Source organism: Bidens hawaiensis, unplaced genomic scaffold, assembly GCF_021521415.1.
Source record: "Bidens hawaiensis isolate Kalapana, Puna unplaced genomic scaffold, B.hawaiensis_p1.1 tig00045930_1, whole genome shotgun sequence".
Lineage (NCBI taxonomy): Eukaryota > Viridiplantae > Streptophyta > Magnoliopsida > Asterales > Asteraceae > Bidens > Bidens hawaiensis.
The window spans coordinates 14,989-28,463 of record NW_027498166.1 but is presented as its reverse complement, the minus strand read 5'-3'; positions in this window follow the sequence as shown (position 1 = coordinate 28,463).

The following is a 13,475-nucleotide window of genomic DNA, read 5'->3' as shown; positions in this document are numbered from 1 at the left end:
ATTATGGATATTTGTAACGAATGGTTGATGTTTTATATTATTCCACGAAAGTTTTAATTAACTACGATATTTAGAACTGTGTTTATGAGCAAATCCAACGTCCAAAGTAGAGCACCGGTAACGGGGCCTTACAATACTTTAAGGAAGAAGAGAAAAAATCGAGGGAATTCTTAAGGAATTTTCCCCCGAAAAAAATGATATCTAAAGATTTTAAAAAAATGTTTTTGAGGTTAAGGATAACCTCGGAGTTGTGTGAGTGTATGTAGATCAATTATTAGAAATTCAAATAGCTAGTTAACAAGCTAAGGCAATCAAATATAAAAAATAAAATAATTAGGGTAGCACATAAGCATGTATGGAATCCTAAGCATGCTACTAGGTCGTTTTTCTAACCATCTATCACATCCCGACTTACGGTGGAATGCCGAGACGTAACTTATTGCACAGTAGCTCGTAAGACACTATTAATGATATAGTGAGAATAACTAATTATTAAATTTCAAAATAATCAAGTACATCACAAATTTAAATAAACATTATCCAAATAAGCCATAAATTAAAACAAATAAATATCAAGATAAACGTTCGCTGATATCCTAAAGGTATCAAATCTACTTGCTTCAACTTCTTTCATCTGATATACGTACCTGCAATATACGTAAAGATATATATGTGTATATATATATATATATTGTCAACACAACGATTGATGAGCAAAACACAACTTTTCAACGTATATATAATATTAAATAACAATTCAACGCAGATGCGATAACTACAACAATTAATTGAAATAATAACAAATAAAATTCGTTCATCATGACACTAAGTCAAGCTACTAAGATGGGTGTATGATCATACCAATGAGGATGAGGATGAGGTTCACCATAACAATAAATAAACACCATGACAAATAAACATATAACAATTAACGAGCAATTACACGTAAACGCATTAATATGAATTGTGGTTGAGGAATCGTTTAAACTAAAAATTTTAAATAGCGGTACACATGCTACCCAAAAGCAAAAAAGGAAAAAGGGATGTGAATTACTCACCCTATAACATAGATCTTAGCGAGAAAAAGATTTAAACGAGTTGGTTAGTTCCACGAAGATTTCCAAATATTTTTGCCTATAATTAAATTTAGAGAAATTTGCAATTTGCCTCCCTGGGTTATATCGTCGTTGGATGGTTTAACCCCTGAAAAATATTTTGCAAACTTTGGGCCCCTATGTTTCTCCGGCGGGTTCTTCTGACTCCATTTCCTCTGATTCCTCCTCAGTTTCCTCTTCCGGATCCTCCTCCTCCTCCTCAGACCCTGTTGGTAGGGTATTAGGTAAACGATCAGTAGATCTTGACATATTCCTGCACAATGGTTAGTGATAAGAATAATATCCTTCTATATTAATCATAGTAAAATACATGCAGGTATTTATACACATAAGCACAAATAATCGTTTATATACACAAATATTTATTTATTATTATATTTTATACACGTATGTTGCTGTTTTTACCTATTCGATTGTTTATCGACTTCTTCTCGAATTTCCTCGTACAAGCAAGTCTGTTATTACGTTCCGGACCATAATAACCCACTTGTCCATTCGCGTTCATCACGAGAATCATTCGTGTATATTATTTAATATTATTTTATTCCCAGAGTTAATCGAGCCTACGGTTATCTTAGGGTATCCTAAGGGACATCCTAATTCTTTATAACCAATGGCTCTGATACCAACTTCTGTCACACCCCGACTAGGTAGTTGCGGAAGCGTAATACGGGAATGTAACAGATAACACTGGTATCAACCACATTGTTTATAAAGAAAATTCAACAGCTAAATTACATCATATTACATTGGTAGGTACTATGTTTACAAACTAGGTGAAAAACACATAACCGGTTTACGAGCTTCTTATTCAGTATTATATCAGCGTCTATTCACAGCTATTCAACTTTCTTTCTAACACCAAGCATGTAAGCAAATCATTCCACTTTTGCTTTACCTGAAAAGCATGTTAAAACGGGTCAACTACGTCTAGTTGGTGAGTTTCAAGTTTCACGAGTATCAATGAAATCAGTACACGAGTTCGTAAAGTTTACAGTGTGTATGTATATATGTATGTGTATGATGTATTATACTAAGCTACAAGTGAAACCGAAACGAGCTAAAACACATGGCCTCCACTGCCCATGCACTCCCGTTGGCATTTAACAGCCACTTTGCCCCAGGTATGTACTATGTCTAACACCACATAGCAGTATGTAAAAATATAATGACAATGTGCAACTGGGTTTACATAGGTTCCGGCATACCCCTCCGGCTCTGTCAGTTGGGTTTGTCAAACCGATAGTACTATCCACACGTCACCGGCACGAAGTTAATCACTTGTGTTTGTGGGGACTTGTCAAGTGTTAGTACTTAGATAATCCACATCATCACACGTTTTCAAGTATATCAGTATATGTAAACATGCTTTTCATCCCAAAAGTTCGTAAAACAGTTTAGAAAGTGGGGGTCGTGAAACTCACCTTATCGTAGTTCGCACGGAAATTACGTATCAATAAGTCAGATGCCTCGTTTATAGCCTGATTCCTATAAACGGTATCGTATCGTTAATACTAGTACAGTGTTCAAGCTAAGTCGGGCTGTATAGATAATCTGGGTATAGCTGTTAGGCCCAGAACATGACCATAGTCTTAGATTGTGACGTTGTATACTATGAAATGTTTAAAACTGGATTTGGCTCAGTTTCACCGTTTCCCGAGCTTAGCCCAGTTGATCGTTTATACGTTTCGGGATTAGGTAAGATCACATAAACTTAAGTAAATATATTGATTGATAAAATGATTTGATTTATGAAAGAATTTTAAGGTTTCGGTGTCTGGTTTGATCGCAGGGTTCGTTTCCGTTTTCACACGGTTTTGATTATACAAAACGCGCACAATCCACCCGAATTGTCCGGAATTTTCGTAAAAAGTTCGTTTTTATCAATATCATTCAAAAATATGATATTTGACCACTTTTGACATGACATACCAGTCAGTCCGTTAAACACCAAGCTGCCGGTTTCGTTAAAACAATTATAATTTAAATCTTTGATTAATCATAACTAAATATGTACTTATATATAAATTATGTAAATTTTTGTAAAAATACATTAAGACATGGAGAATTTTATAAAAATATTTTCAGAAATTTTATGATTAATTATTTATTTATAAAAATTCATTTAATAGGTTATAATCGTGTAATAAATGGCCCGTTTATATCAAACGACCTCCGAAAAATCCGATAATTTTTAGAAATGGCCTCAATGTTATTACATAGCCCCTGCAAAATCTCCAGAACCTAACTCTTTTGACAAAATGCCTTTTTGTGCGTTTTTCGGCTGTTAAAATTCGGTTAAACCATGATTGCACAAACCATACTTAGGCATTTCCAATGATTCCCAAACTTTACCAGTGATGTTACCATCACATATTAAACTCCAAAACCAAGTTTCATAATTTTTCATTATGTTTAGCTATTTTTCCCAAATAAACGCTCATAAACGGAAATAAATTCACCAAATATTCTCCGTTTATCGAAAAATTACCAAATTTGAACAGGGACTCATTTATATGATCCCTAATGTTCCTGCAAGTTTTCACAAGCTAAAAATAAGCACGTCACAACCTAATACTAAACAGCCCCTAAACGAGTGTTACAGGTTTACCTTGTCGGTTTTCGATGAATTTTGCTAGCTTAAACGACTCTCCGGGTCTCGGGTTGCAAACTCAGTATATCTACATATCATATAACATCAAACCAAGCATAAATCATCCATGTAACAGCCTTGTTAATTAGGGTTTCGGTTTTGGGTTCAAACCGAACTTTCTAACCGTAAAAACGTTGTATTCATGTTCTAATCCGCGTTTTTGACCAAAAAAGTATATGTTCCTGGTTTGTAAACATGTTTAACATCAAAACATGGTTTTACTTGATTTTTAGGGTTTTTGGATGGTTAAACATGTTTAAAACTAATCAAGGATTAATTTTTCATGGTTAAACTATGTTAATCATGGTTAAAACTCAAAGAAAAATCACTAATTACCTTAGGTTTTTGATGAAACTTGATGAAGAAGAATAGGTCTGCTAAGTTCTGGAAATTTTTCTCTAAAAATATCTTCTTAATATTTATATATATATAAGATACTAGAAGGGGTGGGCTGTCCCCTTTTGCGACCGCAAGTATGTAAGGGCCCATTGGGCCTCTTTTTGGCCCAATGGTGCCTCGGTTTTCGTGCCACACGTAAAATTCGGTCCAAAATTTAGTTCGGGTTTGGTTTTTCGCAAGAAAACTAGTTCGAGTGCGAATACCAGCGCGAAAACGAGTGTTTTTCAGCTTATTTTTGTAAAATAAGAAAAACGTACTGACTCGTTGTAAAATTCCAAAATATTTTCACGGATTGCTTAGAACATGTCATATAAGTGTTTTATAAATCTTTTTCGGCTTAACGGATGCTACAATGCTCGTTTTGATATTAACGATTGCGTTTAAGCTTATAGCGTATCGATAAACGAAACCTTTTTCGTTTAAAGAGTTTTAAACGTACTGGGGCCTAAATATCAATATGTTAGCCTCTATAACATATATATAACTCGTATATGACCCCTCAGTATGTATACGGGTCATAATTAGTATCGGTCGGTTACTCGTTTAAGCACTACGAATTAACCGATTTATCGTTTACTTGTTACGTAATGAATATAGTGTACCTCGTTTTATCGCGAATGTCACATTCTCCCCCCGTTAAGAAATTTCGTCCTCGAAATTTAATGTGTTATCGGTTTTCTTTTTAGGGAACAGGTGTGGGTATTTCTTTCGGAATTCGTTCTTTCGTTCCCAAGTATATTCGGGTCCTTGTTTTGAATTCCACCGAACTTTTACCAATGAAATTTTGTTGTGTCGTAACTGTTTGGTTTTCCCGTCTACAATTTCTACCGGTTCCTCTACGAAGTTGAGCTTTTCGTTGATCTGAACATCTTCCAGTGGTACTATTGTCGTTTCATCAGTCAAACACTTTTTCAGATTCGATACATGAAACACGTCATGAATAGTGCTCAGTTCTAAGGGTAGTTTTAATCGGTAAGCTACGGGACCAATTTTTGCGACAATCTCAAAAGGTCCGATGTATCTCGGGGCTAGTTTACCAGTCTTTCCAAATCTTATAACACCCTTCCATGGCGATACTTTTAAAAATACCTTATCACCTATTTCAAAAGATAACGGTTTTCTGCGAACATCGGCATAACTCTTTTGTCGGTCACGGGCAGCTTTCAATTTTTGTTTAACCTGGTGAATCTTATCGGTGGTTTCCTGAATTAAATCGGATCTTGAAATTTGAGTATCACCCACTTCTGTCCAACATAGTGGTGATCTACATTTTCGCCCGTATAGAGCTTCATAAGGTGCTGCTTGTATACTACTGTGATAACTGTTATTGTAAGAGAATTCAATGAGCGGGAGGTGTTGATCCCAATTCCCTTTGAAGTCCAGTACACAAGCACGAAGTAAATCTTCTAAGGTTTGGATGGTTCGTTCGGATTGACCATCAGTTTGGGGATGGTAAGCCGTACTTAGGTCGATTCGGGTTCCCAAGGCTTCTTGTACTGCTTGCCAGAAATGTGAAGTAAAGTGACTGTCTCGATCGGAAATAATCGAAAGAGGTACTCCGTGTCGAGATACTATTTCATCGATGTAAATTTGAGCGAGTTTTTTCGGTGGTGTAGTTGTTACGGATGGGAATAAAGTGTGCGGATTTGGTTAACCGGTCCACAATTACCCAAATTGCGTTGTGTCCTCGAGAGGTTTTAGGAAGGTGTGTCACAAAGTCCATGGTAATTTGTTCCCATTTCCATTGTGGGATTTCGGGTTGTTGTAACATTCCCGAAGGTTTTTGATATTCCGCCTTTACCCTTGCACATGTTGCACATTTACTTACATACACGGCTATATCCTTTTTCATACCAGGCCACCAGTAAAATTCTTTAACATCCTTATACATCTTATCAGTACCTGGATGAATAGAATATTTGGATTTGTGTGCTTCATCAAGAATCAGCTTTCGGAGTTTATGAAGTGTTGGAATCCAGACCCGGTTTTTGTAATAATATACTTCATCAATTTTCTTCTCAAAATTCCTTTCATTTCCATGTAGTTCTTCTTTTTCTAGCTGATCTGCCTTCAAGGCCTCATCTTGTGCAACGCGAACTTGTTCGGTTAGGCTACTTTGAACAATCATTCCGAGTGCTCGTACCCTTAATGGTTCGATTCTGTCTTTTCGGCTTAAAGCATCGGCTACTACGTTGGCCTTACCCGGATGGTATTTAATCTCACAATCATAATCATTTAACAGTTCTACCCATCTCCTTTGTCTCATGTTTAGCTCTTTCTGATCGAATATGTGTTGTAGGCTTTTGTGATCAGTATAGATAGTACATTTAGTGCCATACAAGTAATGTCTCCAAATCTTCAATGCAAAGATAACTGCTCCCAATTCCAAATCATGGGTCGTATAATTCTTTTCATGTACTTTTAATTGTCGGGAAGCATATGCTATTACTTTCTTTCTTTGCATCAGTACGCATCCTAAACCTTTACGAGATGCGTCACAATATACCACCAATTCATCAGTTCCATCTGGAAGGCTTAATATTGGAGCCTCACATAACTTCTGTTTTAACGTTTGGAAGGCCATTTCTTGTTCTTCTCCCCATTCATATGCTCGATCTTTTCGAGTTAGGAGGGTTAGAGGTTGTGCAATACTTGAAAAGTTTTCAATGAATCTTCTATAATACCCGGCTAGTCCTAAGAATTGACGAATTTCTCTTGGTGACTTAGGCACTTGCCAATTTTTAATGGCCTCAATTTTACTTGGGTCTACTTGGATCCCTTGATGGTTCACAATGTGTCCCAAAAACTGCACTTCTTGTAGCCAAAACTCACATTTGGACAACTTTGCGTATAACTTCTCTTGCCTCAATAATTTTAAGATTTCCCGCAAATGTTGTTCGTGTTCCTCCTTACTTCTCGAATATATCAAAATGTCATCGATAAACACTATCACAAACTTGTCAAGGTAAGGTTTGCAAACTCGGTTCATGAGGTCCATAAACACTGCGGGTGCATTTGTCAACCCAAACGGCATAACCAAAAATTCATAGTGACCATACCGAGTTCGGAAAGCTGTTTTTGGTACGTCTTCTTCCTGAATTCTTACTTGATGATAACCAGATCTAAGATCAATTTTTGAAAAATACTTCGCACCTTGGAGCTGATCAAACAAGTCATCGATTCGAGGTAAGGGGTATCTATTCTTTATAGTCACTTTATTCAATTCCCGGTAATCAATACACATTCGAAAACTCCCATCTTTCTTCTTTACAAATAACACTGGTGCTCCCCACGGTGAGTAACTAGGGCGAATAAAACCCCTGTCCAGTAATTCTTGTAACTGGTTGGACAGTTCTTGCATTTCAGAAGGTGCAAGTCGATAAGGTGCCTTAGCAATGGGTGCTGCTCCCGGTATCAAGTCAATACGGAATTCAACCTGTCGGGTCGGTGGTAAACCAGGCAACTCATCGGGGAATACATCTGAATACTCGTGTACCACTGGGATGTCTTCCATTCGTTTTTCCTCAGGTTCCTTAACTGTTACACTCGCCAAGTATAAAGTACAACCTTGGCGTAAATATCTCAATGCCTTAAGTTGAGATATGAGAGGCAGTACCGTATCAGATTTCTCACCTTGAACAATCATAGCTTCATCATTCGAAAGAAGTATCCTAACGGTCTTATCCTTACAGACAATTTCAGCTTTATACTTAGATAGCCAGTCCATACCGACTATAACATCGAAACTTCCCAATTCCACTAGAAGTAAATCAATAAGGAATGGGTGGTCGTTTAGGATAAGGGAACAGTCTCGGACTATTCGGTTAACAAGTATAGACTTACCGTTAGCGAGTTCTATAGTATATGGTTTTGTTAGTTCACTAACCGGCATATTTTCTAAAGGTAAGAAATTAACAGATACGAAACTTCTATCGGCGCCCGTATCAAACAAAACTGAAGCATACTGACCCAAAACTAAGAATGTACCTGTCACCACATTCGGATCATGACGCGCTTCACCCGGTCCTAATACAAACGCGCGTCCCCTAGCTGCATTGGAGGTTGATGCTTGTGCTTGGTTCTGCCTTCTCACTGTACCCGGGTTCAAATTGGGGCAGTATCTCCGAAAGTGTTCCGTACTGCCACATTCATAGCAGGCACGGAGGTTCGTGGTAGGTGGGGTTTGTTTGTTGAGTTGTGGGCGGGTTGGTTGAGGTCGAGGTAGTTGAGTTGATTGCGGTGGACGGTTAACAGTGTTGGTGGGGGTTCTACAGTTGGGGGCATAGTGTCCCGTTCTTCCACACTTTTGACAAATGATCGGTTTGCAATCACCCACATGATGAAAGTTACATCTTCTGCACTTCGGTAACGTCCCTTTATAGGTCTCTTGTTTTACATTAGAACTGGTCATGGCATAACTTCGGGTATTCGGACGAGCCCGCTTATTTTGAGGGTTTCCTTGCATTCTTGTCCCATAATCAGTTCGTTTTAAACTTGTTGTTTCACCTGGCATCCTTATCACTCCACTTCTCATCAGATCAAAAGTAACGACACCCGTTTGAGATACAGCACTTTCTAATGTCGGGTGGGCAACTGAATTCACTATACTTCTCACAGCAGGGGTCAGTCCCCAGATATAACGTTCAATTCGCTTCGCTTCCGGTGTAACTAACCATGGAACTAAGCGGAACAGTTCGTTAAAATGATTCGTGTATCCCACATGGTCCGCTCCTTTCATTTCTAGATTCCATAACTCGTGTTCCAACCTCTGAATCTCACTTTTAGGACAAAAATGCTCTAGCATGAGGGTTTTTAATTCAGTCCATGACATACGATTAATAGCATCTTGTCCCCTTATTTGGACTACCGTGTTCCACCACATCAGCGCTTGGTCTAGAAACATACTGGTAGCAAATTTGACCACGCGGTTCGGTGGACACTCACTGATATTAATTACTGATTCGGTCTTTTCTATCCATTTGACCAGCCCGCTAGGTCCTTCAATACCCTTAAAATCAACCGGTTTACATGATGTAAATTGTTTGTATGAGTACTCCTGACGCGGGGGTTCTCGGTTATTATTATTGTTATTATCGGTATTGGTCCGAGTATTATCATTATTAGTTGTGTTAACAACCGGTACAGGGTTCGGGATATTATCAGGGTGCACAACAGGTTCTGGGTTCCCAGTGACATTCATAGTTGGGAGAGTGTTATTATTATTTATGACATTATCAGTATTCACCGGGGTAGTAACACCCGGGGCTACATTAGTGTCCGGCGGAGGTGTATTAACAGTGGCCGTGGTGGTGCTCGTAGGTTGATTAACAGTATTGTTAGCACGTATGCCTGCAGTGACTTGTGCTACAATTGTTGGTATCACTGCTTGTAGTTGACGAGCAATCATTGCGGCCACTTCCGCCTCGGACAAAGGGTTTGCTTTCTTCGGGGCCATTCTATAAAATAATCAATTATATAATAATCAATATCGTTTCACTATAATCAACACAACTTTACAATATTACAATTTCACAACACATAACTATGCCAAAGAAAACACGTTTGTATTAATTATAATCATTACTGTACATATGCATCCAAAATTAGCGCATAGGCTTAACCTGGTATAGGCCAGCGCTTGTATATGCGTATCAAAATTTGTCACTAAGTGACATGTAGAGTTAACCCGATAAGGGCCAGTGCTTGAAATAGTACTAAACCACAAACAACTCCCAAGTCAGCCCAACACGCTGTAACAAAATGCTGCTTGGGATATCAAAAGACTATATACATAAGGCTAGACTACTATGTCCTATCCATTCTTTGCAACATGGAGCCACAACCAAACAACAGCAGCCACTAGGGCCACATTAACCGCTAAACATACTCCTAGCAGTGTCATTGCCCGATCCTGACGCCCGTGGCTGTGAGCACTGGATCTTTGCACAATTCTGATTTCTTGCTGCATATACCTCATGTGATCTTGCATATCATGTCTATGCTGGTTTAGGTTATTTATGGAATGTGATTGTTCTAAAAGCTGATCAGTTGCTAAACCAAACCATGCTGAATCAGAATGACGAGGTGGCTCGGGTACCGGGGCGGGTAAACCCCAAGTAGGAATAGGTATCTCAGTGACCTGGACACGTGATGTTTCTCCCCTATGGTACGTAGATCGAGGTGGGGGAGAGGTGTGCTCAGGTGGACGCACTGAAATGCGAGCGGTCTGACGGTTTCTAATAGTGGGTGGGGGTACTGGTGTATGCTGTACAGGTGGAGTAGGGGATCTGGGTGCTCTAACAGGTGAATGATAAACACTAGTAGCTCCCTGTCCTGCAACATTCCTAGGGGATTCCCTAGGGGGGTAGGTGTCACAACGGTAACCCGATAAGTCGGGTTGATCTGAGGGTACCTCGTGAGGAATTACCGCATCTGCACCTTCTTCCATTTCCTCTGATTCCTCCTCAGTTTCCTCTTCCGGATCCTCCTCCTCCTCCTCAGACCCTGTTGGTAGGGTATTAGGTAAACGATCAGTAGATCTTGACATATTCCTGCACAATGGTTAGTGATAAGAATAATATCCTTCTATATTAATCATAGTAAAATACATGCAGGTATTTATACACATAAGCACAAATAATCGTTTATATACACAAATATTTATTTATTATTATATTTTATACACGTATGTTGCTGTTTTTACCTATTCGATTGTTTATCGACTTCTTCTCGAATTTCCTCGTACAAGCAAGTCTGTTATTACGTTCCGGACCATAATAACCCACTTGTCCATTCGCGTTCATCACGAGAATCATTCGTGTATATTATTTAATATTATTTTATTCCCAGAGTTAATCGAGCCTACGGTTATCTTAGGGTATCCTAAGGGACATCCTAATTCTTTATAACCAATGGCTCTGATACCAACTTCTGTCACACCCCGACTAGGTAGTTGCGGAAGCGTAATACGGGAATGTAACAGATAACACTGGTATCAACCACATTGTTTATAAAGAAAATTCAACAGCTAAATTACATCATATTACATTGGTAGGTACTATGTTTACAAACTAGGTGAAAAACACATAACCGGTTTACGAGCTTCTTATTCAGTATTATATCAGCGTCTATTCACAGCTATTCAACTTTCTTTCTAACACCAAGCATGTAAGCAAATCATTCCACTTTTGCTTTACCTGAAAAGCATGTTAAAACGGGTCAACTACGTCTAGTTGGTGAGTTTCAAGTTTCACGAGTATCAATGAAATCAGTACACGAGTTCGTAAAGTTTACAGTGTGTATGTATATATGTATGTGTATGATGTATTATACTAAGCTACAAGTGAAACCGAAACGAGCTAAAACACATGGCCTCCACTGCCCATGCACTCCCGTTGGCATTTAACAGCCACTTTGCCCCAGGTATGTACTATGTCTAACACCACATAGCAGTATGTAAAAATATAATGACAATGTGCAACTGGGTTTACATAGGTTCCGGCATACCCCTCCGGCTCTGTCAGTTGGGTTTGTCAAACCGATAGTACTATCCACACGTCACCGGCACGAAGTTAATCACTTGTGTTTGTGGGGACTTGTCAAGTGTTAGTACTTAGATAATCCACATCATCACACGTTTTCAAGTATATCAGTATATGTAAACATGCTTTTCATCCCAAAAGTTCGTAAAACAGTTTAGAAAGTGGGGGTCGTGAAACTCACCTTATCGTAGTTCGCACGGAAATTACGTATCAATAAGTCAGATGCCTCGATTATAGCCTGATTCCTATAAACGGTATCGTATCGTTAATACTAGTACAGTGTTCAAGCTAAGTCGGGCTGTATAGATAATCTGGGTATAGCTGTTAGGCCCATAACATGACCATAGTCTTAGATTGTGACGTTGTATACTATGAAATGTTTAAAACTGGATTTGGCTCAGTTTCACCGTTTCCCGAGCTTAGCCCAGTTGATCGTTTATACGTTTCGGGATTAGGTAAGATCACATAAACTTAAGTAAATATATTGATTGATAAAATGATTTGATTTATGAAAGAATTTTAAGGTTTCGGTGTCTGGTTTGATCGCAGGGTTCGTTTCCGTTTTCACACGGTTTTGATTATACAAAACGCGCACAATCCACCCGAATTGTCCGGAATTTTCGTAAAAAGTTCGTTTTTATCAATATCATTCAAAAATATGATATTTGACCACTTTTGACATGACATACCAGTCAGTCCGTTAAACACCAAGCTGCCGGTTTCGTTAAAACAATTATAATTTAAATCTTTGATTAATCATAACTAAATATGTACTTATATATAAATTATGTAAATTTTTGTAAAAATACATTAAGACATGGAGAATTTTATAAAAATATTTTCAGAAATTTTATGATTAATTATTTATTTATAAAAATTCATTTAATAGGTTATAATCGTGTAATAAATGGCCCGTTTATATCAAACGACCTCCGAAAAATCCGATAATTTTTAGAAATGGCCTCAATGTTATTACATAGCCCCTGCAAAATCTCCAGAACCTAACTCTTTTGACAAAATGCCTTTTTGTGCGTTTTTCGGCTGTTAAAATTCGGTTAAACCATGATTGCACAAACCATACTTAGGCATTTCCAATGATTCCCAAACTTTACCAGTGATCTTACCATCACATATTAAACTCCAAAACCAAGTTTCATAATTTTTCATTATGTTTAGCTATTTTTCCCAAATAAACGCTCATAAACGGAAATAAATTCACCAAATATTCTCCGTTTATCGAAAAATTACCAAATTTGAACAGGGACTCATTTATATGATCCCTAATGTTCCTGCAAGTTTTCACAAGCTAAAAATAAGCACGTCACAACCTAATACTAAACAGCCCCTAAACGAGTGTTACAGGTTTACCTTGTCGGTTTTCGATGAATTTTGCTAGCTTAAACGACTCTCCGGGTCTCGGGTTGCAAACTCAGTATATCTACATATCATATAACATCAAACCAAGCATAAATCATCCATGTAACAGCCTTGTTAATTAGGGTTTCGGTTTTGGGTTCAAACCGAACTTTCTAACCGTAAAAACGTTGTATTCATGTTCTAATCCGCGTTTTTGACCAAAAAAGTATATGTTCCTGGTTTGTAAACATGTTTAACATCAAAACATGGTTTTACTTGATTTTTAGGGTTTTTGGATGGTTAAACATGTTTAAAACTAATCAAGGATTAATTTTTCATGGTTAAACTATGTTAATCATGGTTAAAACTCAAAGAAAAATCACTAATTACCTTAGGTTTTTGATGAAACTT